Source organism: Chlorocebus sabaeus, chromosome 12 (genome assembly GCF_047675955.1).
Source record: "Chlorocebus sabaeus isolate Y175 chromosome 12, mChlSab1.0.hap1, whole genome shotgun sequence".
NCBI classification, from domain to species: domain Eukaryota; kingdom Metazoa; phylum Chordata; class Mammalia; order Primates; family Cercopithecidae; genus Chlorocebus; species Chlorocebus sabaeus.
In genome coordinates, this window is record NC_132915.1 from 49,884,264 (window position 1) to 49,898,892 (window position 14,629).

Consider the following 14,629-nt stretch of genomic DNA (forward strand, 5'->3'; position numbering starts at 1 on the left):
AATAAAAGACTTGATTCTGCAGCTTAAAATAATGTTAATATACTAATTTCCCTTAGATTTTTTGAAACAAAAGTTTGATATTTTAATTATTGCATGTTTCCAACAGATAGCAGATAGCTAAGCAAAAAAAAAAAAAAAAACTTCCCAATAGGTTCATATCTGCAAAGGGAACTTTCAAGGAAACCAATATACAAAGCAGATAAAAATGACATATCATATAATCTTTTTGTTTATTCACTCCTATTATCACTATTCTATGAATTAGGTAGGGGAAGCCAATCTGTCTTTCTTCATTTTACAGATAAGAAAGCAGACACTCGGCCAGCCGCAGTGGCTCATGCCTGTAATCTGAGGACTTTGGAAGGCCGAGGCGGATCATGAGGTCAGGAGATCAAGACCATCCTGACTAACACAGTTAAACCCCATCTCTACTAAAAATACAAAAAAGTAGCCAGGCGTGGTGGCGGGCGCCTGTAGTCCCAGCTACTTGGGAGGCTGAGGCAGGAGAATGGCATGAACCTGGGAGGCAGAGCTTGAGCCGAGATAGCGCTACTGCACTCCAGCCTGGGCAACAGAGCGAGACTATGTCTCGGAAAAAAAAAAAAGAAAGCAAGCAAGCAGACACTCTTGGAAGTGACGGAAACTTTTTCACTGCATGGCCTTCAGTGCATAAGAGAGCCAGAATTCTAATTAAGGACTTCCACTTCCAAGACAAAGGAGGGGCCCCCTACTCTTTCCACTTCACAATAATGCCTAAATTCTAAGACAAAAGAAAAAAAAATACTTATTTTAACCATTAAAAGAAAAAAAATCTATAATGTGGCTTTTAAGTACACAGAAATCCTTTACTGAAAAATTTTTTATAAAAAAATAATTTGAGAATCGAGGTGTTCAAAAACTTTGTCTCTTGAAAGTTCCTTCTATGATGGCAATAGTATCCCAGCCCATGGTTTTAATCGCTGATTTATTTTATTTTATTTTATTTATTTATTTTTATTTTTATTTATTTTTTTTTTTGAGACAGAGTCTTGCTCTGTCGCCCAGGCTGGAGTACAGTGGCACGATCTTGGGTCACTGCAACCTCCGCCTCCTGGGTTCCAGTGATTCTCCTACCTCAGCCTTCCAAGTAGCTGGGATTACAGGCACCCGCCACGGTGCCCGCCTAATTTTTGTATTTTCAGTAGAGATGGGGTTTCACCATCTTGGCCAGGCTGATCTCGAACTCCTGACCTCGTGATCCACCTGCCTCGGCCTCCCAAAGTGCTGGGATTACGGCCCAACCTAATTGGTGATTTCTAAGCAGCCCTCTATGGAGCTGAGTTACCTGCCAGGAGAAGCCGTTCTGTAGATAATGAATGGCCCATTTACAAAGTCATCTAGGTCAGTTGTTAGAAGTTGGAAAACTTTTTTCTACCTTTCCTTTCACCAACCACTCTAACTTATTAAGCTTCCAGAGCTATAATTACATTTCAATCGGCATCAACTCTCTCCAAGCTTCTTAACATCCTACAAGTCAGGGGAGATAAAAATGGCAGTTGTGCCTCCCTAGAAAGCATAAGTCCTCTTTACGTCAGTGCTACCCAGACAGAGTCCCTATACTTACCACTGATATGGGTTGCATGTGTCCCCAATGTCATCTTGAATTGTAATCCCTATGAATCCCCACGTGTGGAGGCAGGACCCCAGTCGGAGGTGATTAGACCATGGGGGCAGCTTCCCCCACGTTGTTCTCATGACAGTGAGTTTCATGGGAACTGATGATTTTAAAGTGTGGCACTTCTTCATTCTCTCGTGCTCATTGTCTGTTTGTCTCTGTCTCTCTCTCCCTCGCCTGCCTGCCACCATCTAAGACATGCCTGCTTCCCCTTCTGCCATGATTTTAAGTTTCCTGAGACCTCTCCAGCCATGTGGACCTCTGAGTCAATTAAACCTCCTTTCTTTATAAATTACCCAGTCTCAGGCAGTTCTTCATAGCAGTGTGAAAACGAACCAATACAAATGCCATCTTTTCTTTTTCCCTTTGTGACATTGTCTTGCTCTGTTGTCCAGGCTTGAGTACAGTGGCCTGATCATCACGCACTGCAGCCTTGAATTCCCGGGCTCAAGAAATCCTCTGAACTTACTCTCCTGAATAGTTGGGATGGATGATGGACATGCACCACCATACTTGGCTAATTTTTTTTTTTTTTTAATTTTATTACAAAGATGGGGGTCTTGCTACATTGTCTAGTCTGGTCTTGAACTCCTGGCCTCAGGCAATCCTTCCACTTTAACCTCCCAAAGTGCTGGGATTAAAGGTGTGACCCACTGCACCTGGCCTTGACAGTTTTTAAAAAGAACACAAGGGACATTTAATCACATTAACCCACAACCCCAAATAAATTTTAGTATATACCTAGTGGCACTCTGAATTTATTGGACCTATTTTTTGAATCTAGTTTTATTGTTCTCTCCAATTTATTTAGTATGTTTTTTTCTATCTTACTATGGGCCTGACACTTAGGAAGAAAAGTAAGTTCCTGTCACTACTGTACAGCAGAGGTACTGCAATTTTGGCACTGGGGGTGCATTTAAAAATTCACATTCCCAGATTTCACTCTGAAAAGGTTCCCAGTCAGTAGGTCTCAGATAGTGTGGAGGAAGCATTTTTAACAAAATATGACTCCACTGTAGGGGGCATTCTGAGAGGTGTATTCAGCAAATGCAGTCACAGAACAACTCAGCCTGGCCCACAAAATGAACTTATAAACAGATATGTTAAAAACCATCTGTGAATTCTAGAAGCCTATAAAAAAGGAACTGATTATGAGTAGGGAACACCAAAGGAATTCCAGACTGAGAGAGACAACTTAGAGTTATAGAATCATGAAATGTTTAGGGAGCAAAGAGTCATCTGAAAATTACCAAACTTACATGCAAACTGTGAACTCACCAGGCAGCATCTTGAATGTGAATTATTTCACAGAAAGAAGACTTTAAGAGAAGGTGTTTAAGCAGATAAGTGAATGATTAGACATGTATCAAAAAAAAAAAAAATTGTGACAACCATGTGAAAGATGGTTTCTAAGGAACATGAAACTAAAAACAGAAAATTAATTTTCAAATGGAAAAGAAAGGAAGAGTGTTTTTAAGAAATGTTAAACAAAATGAAGCCAGGTACAGTGGCACACTTGTAGCTAGTCACCTGGGAGGCTGAGGTGGGAAGATCGCTTGAGCCCAGGAGTTCGAGTCCAGCCTAGGCAACACATTTCTTTAACAATAAAAATAAATTAAGAATAGAATGAATAATAATTAGTGAGCCATCAACTTGTATTATCATATTTTCATTCCCAAGTGATTAAGAGATCAGAAAAAGATAAGGCAAGCCCATGAATAAACATTCTACCTATTCCAATCACATATCCCAATAAATTAAAATGGAAGATGAAAAATTAGACTTTTAACCTCACAAGCCATCCTTACTTAACCCTATCATCTCCCCTATCCCTCCTTACATGTGATTTTAGATATAAACCAAAATAAACTGTTTACCTATGCTTATTACTTCACTAGAGCTGCTATAGCAAAGTGGTTTTAAACCACCTGAATGGAGTGGTTTAAGCAACAGGAATTTATTTACAGCTCTGGAGGCTCTAAGTCCAAGATCAAGATATCGGCAGGACTGATTTCTTCTGAGGCCTCTCCTTGGCTTACAGATGGCTATCCTTCCTCTGAGTCTTCACATGGTCTTTTCTTTGTGTGTCTGTCCTAATCTTCTCTTCTCTAAGGACACAAGTCATATTAGATTAGGTCCTATCCCATTGACCTCATTTTACCTTAATTACTTCTTTAAAGATTCTATCTCCAAATAGTCATTCTTAGAACTTCAACATACGAATTTGTGGGGCATGGATAGGGGGGCACATAATTCGGTCCATAACATTATAGATGGCTATAATTTTTGTAACTTAATCATTACTTCAAAAAGTTTGAAAAAGTCCTAAATAAATACTCATAAGCAAAAAGTAAAAACACACTCAGGTCTAACCAGATCTCTCCTAGAATGCAGGTGCACATCAGCCATACGATTACCAGGAGGTCTATTCCATCATTCCAAGATCAAGAATCAGTTCTAAAACTATCCTGGGAATTTTAAGTCACTTCCTATGAGCAACAAAATTTCAGACAAGTTGCTTTCTCATCCATCCCCACTGATAAAACTAAAGAAGCAATGAAAGAGAAGGCAAGGGCAGGGGGAGTTTATATAGTGACATTCCAACACTTGCTACCGAAGCTGTTAAGTATTATTATGGCATTTTTGATGCCCATACCCAGAACTTAATAAAAGCTCAAATTTTTCTGTACTCTAGCTAAATTTACTATAGCAGAAATTTCTTCTGAGATAGTGTGACTCTTTACAAGCCAGAAGCATATTTAAAATAAAAACACAAGGGCTTCAATATTGTAAATTTAAATGGCCATAAACATTTGACTCAAATCCGTTTCCTCCCTTAGAACCACCTCCTCCCTCCTCAGATCTCAACATTTAAAAATTACTGAATGTGTTCACTTTCTGACAGGCTCAGGAACCCCAAGTTATCCTGGGACCTCAAAAGGAGAGGAATATACCCAAACTTATAGGTATTTGAGGGTAGAAACCCATTGCTGGGCTCAGCATCAAGAAAGTCTTATCTGAGATTCCTTATGGAACCATCACAGCCAATTTTAAAAGCCTATGTGAAAAATAATTTTTCTTGCTTCACTTTATACAAATAATCACGCCAAGTATAATAAAGCAGATCAGTTTTACCATGATTTAGTAAAAATAGAACACTGGAGAGAGAAAAATTATGTTTCAACAACTATGGTACATCTGTTATTAGATTCTAGTCTCATTAGTTGTTTTTGAGTTTTTTTCCTGCAAGTTAGACTAGCTCTGCTTATTCCTGTGAACCAACCAGTGATCTCTGGCTGTGACTCAGAAGAAACAATAGGGATGGGTAATGCAAAAATCTGAGTCAGTATTTTAATTCTGGGCACGTATTGGAATCAGCCAGCAACTTCAGACTATCAGCCTGGTTCCAACAATTGCATAATTCATAGAAAGCCTTCTTATTATTTTACTTGGGATCACTTTGCTTATTTAGCTTTACTCTTGTGGAATATATTGTTGTTGTACTCCATGTGTACAGCATGTGTAGGAATGCAGGATAAGCTTCCTCAATGTTCTTTTTTTTTTTTTTTTTTTTTTTTTTGCGAGGGAGTCTTGCTCTGTCGCCCAGGCTGGAGTGCAGTGGCGCGATCTCGGCTCACTGCAACATCCGTCTTCTGGGTTCAAGAGATTCTCCTGCCTCAGCCTCCTAAGTAGCTGGGATTACAGGCACCCACCATCACACCTGGCTAATTTTTGTATTTTAGTAGAGACAGAGTTTCACCATGTTGGTCAAGCAGGTCTCGAACTCCTGGCCTCAAATGATCCGCCTGCCTCGGCCTCCCAAAGTGCTGGGATTACAGGTGTAAGCCACTGTGCCCAGCCAATGTTCTCTTAAACTGAACATTTATTAATCTTCTAGATATCACCTTTTGTCAGAACTCAAGAGTTACGAGTGGTCCTCAACATACTAATGCTTTCTGGCCGAGCTCCTCTCTACCCTGAATACAAGAGACTTTAATAGGCAGGAATATTATCACCTCTATTCAGCCTGAAGAAGTTATAGAAGATGGATCTTCATCCCTCTTCAACTCTTAGGATTAAGGTTTCTCTTATAAAAGGGAAGGGGGCGATATGTCAGAGCAACTCCATCTTAAATAGGGGCTGGGTAAAATAAGGCTAAGAAATACTGGGCTACATTCCCAGGAGATTAAGGCAGTCTTAGTCATAGGATAAGACAGAAGGTTGGCACAAGACATAGGTCATAAAGACCCTGCTAACAAAACAGAGTGAGGTAAAGAAGCCAGCTGAAACCCACCAAAACCAAGATGGCAATGAAAGTGACCTTTGGTCATCCTCACTGCTCACTATATGCTAATTGTAACGCATTAGCATGGTAAAAGACACTCCCACAAATGCCAAGACAGTTTACAAATGCCATGTGATATCAGGACGTTCCTCTGTATGGTCAAAAAAGGAGAGGAATCCTCGGTTCCGGGAATTGCCCAGCCCCTTCCCATAAAACTCATTAATAATCCACCCCTTGTTTAGCATATAATCAAGAAATAATCATAAAAATGTCCAAATAGCAGCTTATGCTGCTGCTCTGCCTATGGAGTAGCCATTCTTTTGGTTCTTTACTTCTCTAATAAACTTATTTTCACTTAAAAAAAATTACTGAGCATGGGGGTTGCAGGGTGCTGTGGCTCACACCTGTCATCCCAGCACTCTGGGAGGCCAATTCGGGAGGACTATTTGAGCCCAGGAGTTCAAGACCAGCCTGGGCAACAAAGTGAGACCTCCATCTCTACGAAAAAAAAAAAAAAAGAAAAACTTAGCCAGGCATGGAGGTGTGTGCCTGCAGATCCAGCTACACAAGAAGCTGAGCCAGGATGATCACTTGATCCTAGGAGACTGAGGCAGCAGTGAATTGTGTTCATACCACTGCAGTCCAGCCTGAGTGACAGAGCAAGACTCTATCTCAAAAGACAATACAATAACATAAAAATTACTGGAAAAACAAGGTTATATACATCATTTAATGTCACCACATACTTCACTAAGTTACCCACAAAGTCAGACACAGGAAACATTTGTCACAATACAAAATTCTGTCAAAATCATAAGCAGGAAAAGTAGAATAGATCACGTATCTATCATTTGAAACGTGTTATCAAAGATGGAAAAGCACCAATTTGCAACCCCAATAAAATAGTTAATTCAGGCTCATCACAAAAAGATCAGCAGTAGATGCTAAGACTATTAGAGAAAAGATTATTGTAGCACACGACATTTGAAACATACAAAGTGTCATCATGCTAGCAGCAGTAACCACAAAAAAAAAGACATGATTTTATATAAAAAGTCTTAATCAGATTCTTTTCCTCCACCTTCTGTCCCTCACAAAAGCACCTATACTATCTCAATCCCACTGTAAAAAGAAGTCCTGGAAATACCTTACCATTTCTCTACCCAGCTCTGTCCAATATGGCAGCCACTAGCTACCTATGACTATTAAGTCCTCTAATGTGGCCAGTGACTGAGGAATTAAATGTTTTATTTTAAATAATTTAAATTTTAAAAGCCACATAAGCCTAGTGGCCACTGTTTTAGATAGTACCACTGCAGGGTATACACAAACCTAGCCACGAAAGACAATATAAAAAATCACAAGCTTAAATTATGGGCAGGCTTAAGGGAAAACTTTAAAAACCTGTAAAACTATTTTATAAGCTTTTATCACCAGATAATTCTATATCAGGAATTGCCTCCTTTGAACTTTCTTATAGCACATTTTCTTGACTACAAAAAAGAAATGCTCAATAAAAGCTTGCAGAATTAAATTTATAAAGCTTTAAACCTACCCCAAAACATTGAATTACCAGGAAAACTACGGCATTTAATTAAATGTACAGGAGCACCCTGATTTAAGATGTCACTATTTTCATGACTGATTTTTAAAAACTGGTTTGCAGTTTCCATTTAAAATAATAAGCTCTGGCCAGCCATGGTGGCACATGCCTATAATTCCAGCACTTTAGGAGGCCAAGGCAGGTGGATCACCTGAAGTCAGGAGTTCAAGACCAGCCTGGCCAACATGGTGAGACCTTGTCTCTACTAAAAATACAAAAAAATTAGCTGGGCGTGGTGGTGCATTCCTGTAGTCCCAGTTACTTGGGAGGCTGAGGCACAAGAATCACTTGAGCCCGGGAGGTGGAGGTTGCAGTGAGCTGAGATGTGCTACTGCACTCCATCCTGGCCTGGGCAACAAAGCGAGACTCCGTCTCAAAAAAATAAAATAAAATAAAATAAAAAGTTGCTTGAGAACATTCAAAATGTAGTCTCACTCACAAAATGTTATTATAGGTCCCTTGCAATTACACATTAATTTTAAATCAGCTTGTCAACTTACAAAGAAGCCAGTTGGGGTTCTGACTGATAGGGATTGTATATAACCTGAAGCAATTTGGGGGAGTATTGTCATCTTACTATTAAGTCTCCCAATCCATGAACATGGAATAGTTTTCAATTTATTTAAATAGTCCTCTATTTCTTTCAACAATGTTTTATAGTTTCAGAGCACAAATTTCACATCTGTTTTGTTAAATGTGTTCCTAAGTATTTTACTCTTTTTGATGCTATTATAAATAAAATTGTTTCCTTAATTTCATTTTCAGATTGTTCACTGCAAGTATATAGAAATACTTTCATTTTCAGATTGTTCACTGCAAGTATGTAGAAATACTATTTTTTTATACTAATCTTGTATGCTATAACATGGATAAATTCATTCATTATGGAGATAGCATAGGTAGTACCTCAATTCGTAGGGCTCATTAGACTAATAAGGTAATTATTGGAGAGTACCCAGTATTCAGCCTGGCACACAGTAGGCCACTAAAGTACTTTTATTTATCTAGGACCTTACAAAGGTATCTTACTATAAAGTTGTTATTTAATACCACTTATGTGCAAAGGTCTGAATAACACAGTGACTTAAAAAACATCCTGTCCATAAGGAGCTAGAGGTCTTACTGCAGAAATAGATCATCCTTGTCCCACAAGTAATCTGTATAGACATCAGATTAAAAATGTGAATAAGATTTCCTTTATAACAAATTTACCTTTGTATACTGTTAAGAGCCTCAGAAGACCATCTACTTTTCAACCATACAAATGAGGTTCAGCCCTCCTTCTTCTTTCTATGTTTATTACTAGATTATTCCATAACTCTTCTGAACACCAGTATTACTGCAGAGTGGTGTCATGTATTGCACTTCACCAATACAATAGGAAAGTTTTAGTGTCTTGTAATTACTAGCTTTGTTTTTTCTTTCTGTGAAGCCTATTTCATGCTTTCAAATTTTCAGAAGTGAAACAAAAAGAAATGGAAAATAAAAGGAGTAAGAGATTACAATAAGTAAGGTTCCTATAGAACTGCAGTCACCAATTCTACCATTCTACAGAAGCTTACTAAAATTTTTTAACTAAAACAATTTTTTTCCAAATAGTACTTTACTTTAAACTTAGATATCTGCTTAGTGTTCCAAAGTACCATTTAAAAATCAACCAGGTCCTGTTTCTGTCTCAGCAACATTTGCTTTACTTCTAAATAATTGTTAAATTACATTTATTTGTTGGAAGAAAGACAGCCACAACCTAACCACAATTTGTGCCACAAAGTCCAATCTTAGCCCAGATCTATTTTTGGATTCATAACAGCTTGAGCTAAAGAAGAATTTCATCACATTGTTCAAGTTGGGTCATAAACAGTCTCTGAAAAGAGAAGCAAAACAACATAAAATGCTGCAGAAACCAAAAATGATATAAAATATGAAGGATTCAGGTTCAAACATCTGCTATACAAATGGAAACATAACTGTGCTCATCTTCAATCTCTACTTACCACTTTATGTTCCCAAAAAACTCTGTTACCAAACTATAACTTATTTAAATTGTACTGAAATTTATCCACTTACAAATCTATCTCCCCTTCACCCCACGTATGAGTCTCTGAGGGCAGAGAAGCCATATGTCTAACTAGATGTGTAAATTTGGAAGAGGAGTAGGATGGGTTACATAAGGCATTTCCATCCCACCCCAATACCATCTAACCTGTAAGTTCTCAAAAATGGCTTTAGTTTTGCTTTTACCATTCTAACAGTTGCCATTAGTCATTCTTTAGGTGAAGACACTACAGCCTTCAGTGAAGCACTGCTCAGACACTACATAAAAGAAATGACACAGAACAATATAAAGTTATCTGATTACCAGAGGTGATCAGTGAATTTAATCCATTTAAGTTTTAGCTGATTTACCTGATAGACAGTACACTTCTAAAACTACCTTTCTGAAGTGCTGAGCCATTTAAATGAAACCAAATTAAGGTGATTCACTCAAAAGCTGTCCAGAGAACCTGGTGGAAAAGCTAATCAATTTAAGCAAATCACAACATAAGTTTCCTTTTTTTTTTTTTTTTTTTTTTTTTTGAGATGGAGTCTCGCTCTGTCACCCAGGCTAGAGTGCAGTGGCGCAATCTTGGCTCACTGCAAGCTCCACCTCCCAGGTTCACGCCATTCTCTCTCCTGCCTCAGCCTCCTGAGTAACTGGGATGACAGGCACCCGCCACCACGCCCGGCTAATTTTTTGTATTTTTAGTAGAGAGGGGGTTTCACTATGTTAGTCAGGATGGTCTTGATCTCCTGACCTCGTAATCTGCCCACGTTGGCCTCCCAAAGTGCTGGGATTACCGGCATGAGCCACTGTGCCCGGCCCAATTTTCTTTTCCAAATTAGACTTACTTTCCTCAAACCCCATTCTGCTGCTCTAGGCTTCTGATTAGGCGAAGAAAGGGAAACAAAAATTAAAGGGAAAAGCACAATATTCAATGATTAAGAGATGTACCAAATTTCCATTTATCCAGGAGACTCAAATCATTAGAATTTTCTTTGAGTATCATGTAATGATGACTAATATTTATAAATATGATCCTAAGACATAAAGTTCTTCAAATGCCTTCAGAATTTCTGAAGGAAAACTAAATTGCATTCTAAAACAATTAGTAATCGGATGTTTAAAAAAAAAAAAAGGTAGCATGAAAGCTATCATGTTTCTCCCCATTGCCCATAGTAAACATAACCAAGAACTGAACATTGTACTAAGCCAGACTTAGGCCTCAGAATCCTTCTCATTAGACCAACCTAAAAGTAGAGACATGACCTAGAAGCATGATATAAACAGAGTAAAACAGTGATGAGCTTATGACTCGGAGTCAAAGGCCTAAGTTTAAATCTTAGTTATGCCACTCTAAAAAAGGGTGACTATATAATCTATCATCTAAAAAGCAATAGTTTTGTCACCAACACAGGACAACAGGCATATACTTTGACTGTCCCCAGCAAAACAGGGCATAGAGTCACCATATTCACAGGCCACGTGGACCATAGGCAAGTTAGTTAATCTTCAGTCTTGGATGCCACGTCTGTAAAATAACAAGGTGGAAAATTAAACCTTCAGTAACTATAAATTGCTTAGCTTTCTTCTTTTTTCACCTATATAATACTGTATTGTACGATGTTAACCCAGTGAGTTCAGAAATTCCAAGAACACTGCACTTATACAGCCCTATAAAGAGAACCCTCAAAGAGACGAAAATCTATCTTTGATAGATTCAGGATAATTTTTTTAAATCCACACTGATTCTCTGTCTTACTAAATGCTTCACTTGCAATTTCCTAAAAAAAAAAAAAAATTAGTTCAAATTCTGATACCTGGGCAATACTAAACACTTAGAATTCTATTTCCACAGCTTCATTTTTCATAGCTTCATAAAAGCACTTATCTTGTTGTGCTGTTATTGTGCTTTGTGTGTGTGGAAAACACGCCTGATGCCGGACTAAGCACTTCCAGAAGACAAGAACCACGTCTGTTCTGTTGCTATCCTCAGTGTTTACTGCAGTGCCTGGCACATAGATGGTGCTCTATGTTGGCTGAATAAATGATCAATACTTTAGAAATACAACCCCTTCCTTAACCAACCCCAACTGGTGTACATTCTCAACTCACGAAAATATTCTGTAAGGATGTATCCTCTTTTCCCATCTGAGTGTTCACACTCCTCAGGAATAACAGCAATCCAAATGTTTCTTCTCTATAGTGATGTCACCTATTTCCCGAATAAGGAACCCACCTTGAAATCCAACCAGATTTTAGGCTTTTGGGAGAGTCCCATTTTAAATCCTTACTCAGAAGCTTCTGATCCTTCACACACCATCTTAAACTTTTAGTCTTCTTTCAAAGAAGCCAGAACTGATGGCCTGAACACCCAGTTATCTCCACTCATTTCCACTTCTTTTCTCCTACCCTCAGTGAACTCGTTTCATCCAACCATAACTATAGAGCCTCTCCCTAGAAAGTAACGTATACATGACAAAGATCACTCTACTTATTATGGGAGAATCAGAATCCAATTGGAAAAAATTTAAACCAAAGCAAATTAATACAGTCAAAATTCAATGGTAAAATGGCTTTAAATTGTGACAAAGCCCCAGGGATCCCTAAGGCATTTCTAGAGTTTCTTTAAAAAAAGAAAAAAAAAAAAAGTGTAGTCAATCACAGACATGTTTGCTTTTTCTCTGCACCATTGCCCCCAGACTCAGACTGCTGTACGGGCTGGGGGTTTGGAGGCAAAACAATGAAGCATTTAACAACCTCAAAAGGTCAGAATGACATTCTGGAAACAGTCAAACTTCACTTTGGGCTACCCATTGAAGTACAGACATACCATGATACACTGCCCACCTTTAGTTCAGAATATTCTCCAGGTGAGAGGAACAAATAACTAAGGCATTTTGTATTTTGTATTCAAAAAGATGTATCTGGCTTCCAGATCAAAAATAGTCATAGAAAGTAGAAAGTTTATTCTGCATGTTTCTAAAAAAAAAGGACATGAAAACTTACCTAGCAAAGCCTCACACTTCACTATAATAAATGATCTGCAACTGACTGTGGAAAATATGTAACTTTTATACGGAAAAATACTTAGCTGTAGCAACATCAGACTGTTCTTACCCCAAGCTAAATAACAACAGCAATATGAAACTGTAAATGTCTACTAAGATAGAGTTGGAAACTTTGTGACTCCACTATCCCTCCTCCCCCAGAGTTACTTTTGCTCCACAAAAATAATTTTAGTCAGATGGGAATAGGGAAAAAACTGCAAACAGAAAGAAGTGTAGTTTCAATGTGAGTACAATATTGAGTGTCCTGAAAGCAGACAGATCCTCAATAATGTAGCTTCAATAAAAACTTCCTAAACCCTTTCTCTTTTTGTTCCTTTGAGAAAATGAAGCAATTTGCATTTACAGCTTAGTTCCTGTTTCCAAAATATCCCTTTAACTTTTTCTTTTCTCTTTTTATGGTAGGTATAAATAGCACCAAATTGTCAAATCACAGCTATTTTGTGTGCTACCTATACAAATAGGTCTGATTTCTGGCCAGTCATAAAACAATTACTGCCGAATTCCTCTGGCTCTTTGATATCCAGCTTGTCCACAGGGCTTCAAAGCTAGACTCCAGGACTTTTCTTGGGGCACTGCTGAAAAACAACCTCAACAGAAACACAGAAGATAAAATGTTCCCACTCCTATAAACACACAAAGATAGAATCCCAGAAGTAAAACAATTCAGCAGCATTGTGGTGGGGTTTTCCCCCTCACGATAATTTCAGAGTACAAGTATTTTAAATTAATTTTAGCGAAATGAATCAATGAGAATTTCTTCCCCCTAACTCGTATGGCTATTTTCTCCATTTTCAAGCCTCCAAAAATTAAGAATTACTTTGCTTTCAGAAAAATTTTCTGATTTACTAAAATAACTTATCCCATGGGAACTTACTGGGATGGAATGAAAGTTCAGCTTCTTAAGCACATAAATAACTATACAGCATAGTATTTATTCAATGTAGCAAAACTCATTCAAGCTAGAAGCTTTCAATAAGGTTAAATGTGGTCAGAATTTCAATAAAGGAATTGTATGTATGGGCAAATTATGTTTTGACTATAAATTAACAGAACTTTACTCTCACATGGCTTATAAAAAAATCTACATTTGTATATGGGATATGCGGGATGGGCGCACACACACACAAATACCTAACACATATAGCACATGCATGTGCTCAGGAGTGACAGACTATTTCCTGTTACCCCACTGCAAAAGCAATACATTTATTACAAGGAAGTAAATGTTAAATCCTGATAGAGACACTTACAATTTGGCATCTTGGAGGAGTGGCAAACGTAACATGATTATCAAATCTCCTACTGCCAGGCTCTAGTAACAATGTTTTATTAAGTTTGATATATACATATATACACACAGCATATGCACACATATATTTATACATCTCCACCTAAAAAGAGAAAGACACGTCGCTTTTTAATTCCTCCTGCCAATGGCATCATGCCAAATAAATTTTTCCTTAACCCAATATTTTTGGCAGCTTTATCATAATATGCCATAATTCCACAAATTAAGTAGTTGGCTAATATGTGGCTCTAAATTAAAAGTAGACATGATATAGTCTCCCTCTATATATGAAAGATCATTTTTAGACATATACATAAAAACAAAGACTATCTTTGCACCCAAAATCTGCCTCTAATTTCTCCTCCTCACTTTCTCTTTACCATTAGCAAGAATCAAGCACTTTTGAAACATTAATCCAGATCTGATTTTGGCAGTCTTCTATAATCTTATCGAAGAAACCACTTGGACATATTTATCCAAAGACATATAGCCACATTGTTTTTTAAAAACCTATACAATAAGTCAACTCTTATAAGGATATAGGTGAGCCTTCTAATTATAACCCAAAAACTTGGAGCCACCTGTTTATGGCTCTGATCTCAAGAACACCACTTTTACCTCTCAGGTCAAATCTGGCACCCAAAACTTGGCACTAAATTTCCTCAAAACAATGTGGTTATGTAATCTCTC

At 37.9% G+C, this 14,629-nt stretch overlaps 1 protein-coding gene across 2 annotated transcripts in view; it reads right to left on the reverse strand.

Annotated features, from left to right (window-relative positions):
- The window catches only part of MLLT3 (MLLT3 super elongation complex subunit), a 289,812-nt gene that overhangs the window by 256,123 nt on the left and 19,060 nt on the right, over positions 1-14,629 (reverse strand). The window lies entirely within an intron of this gene.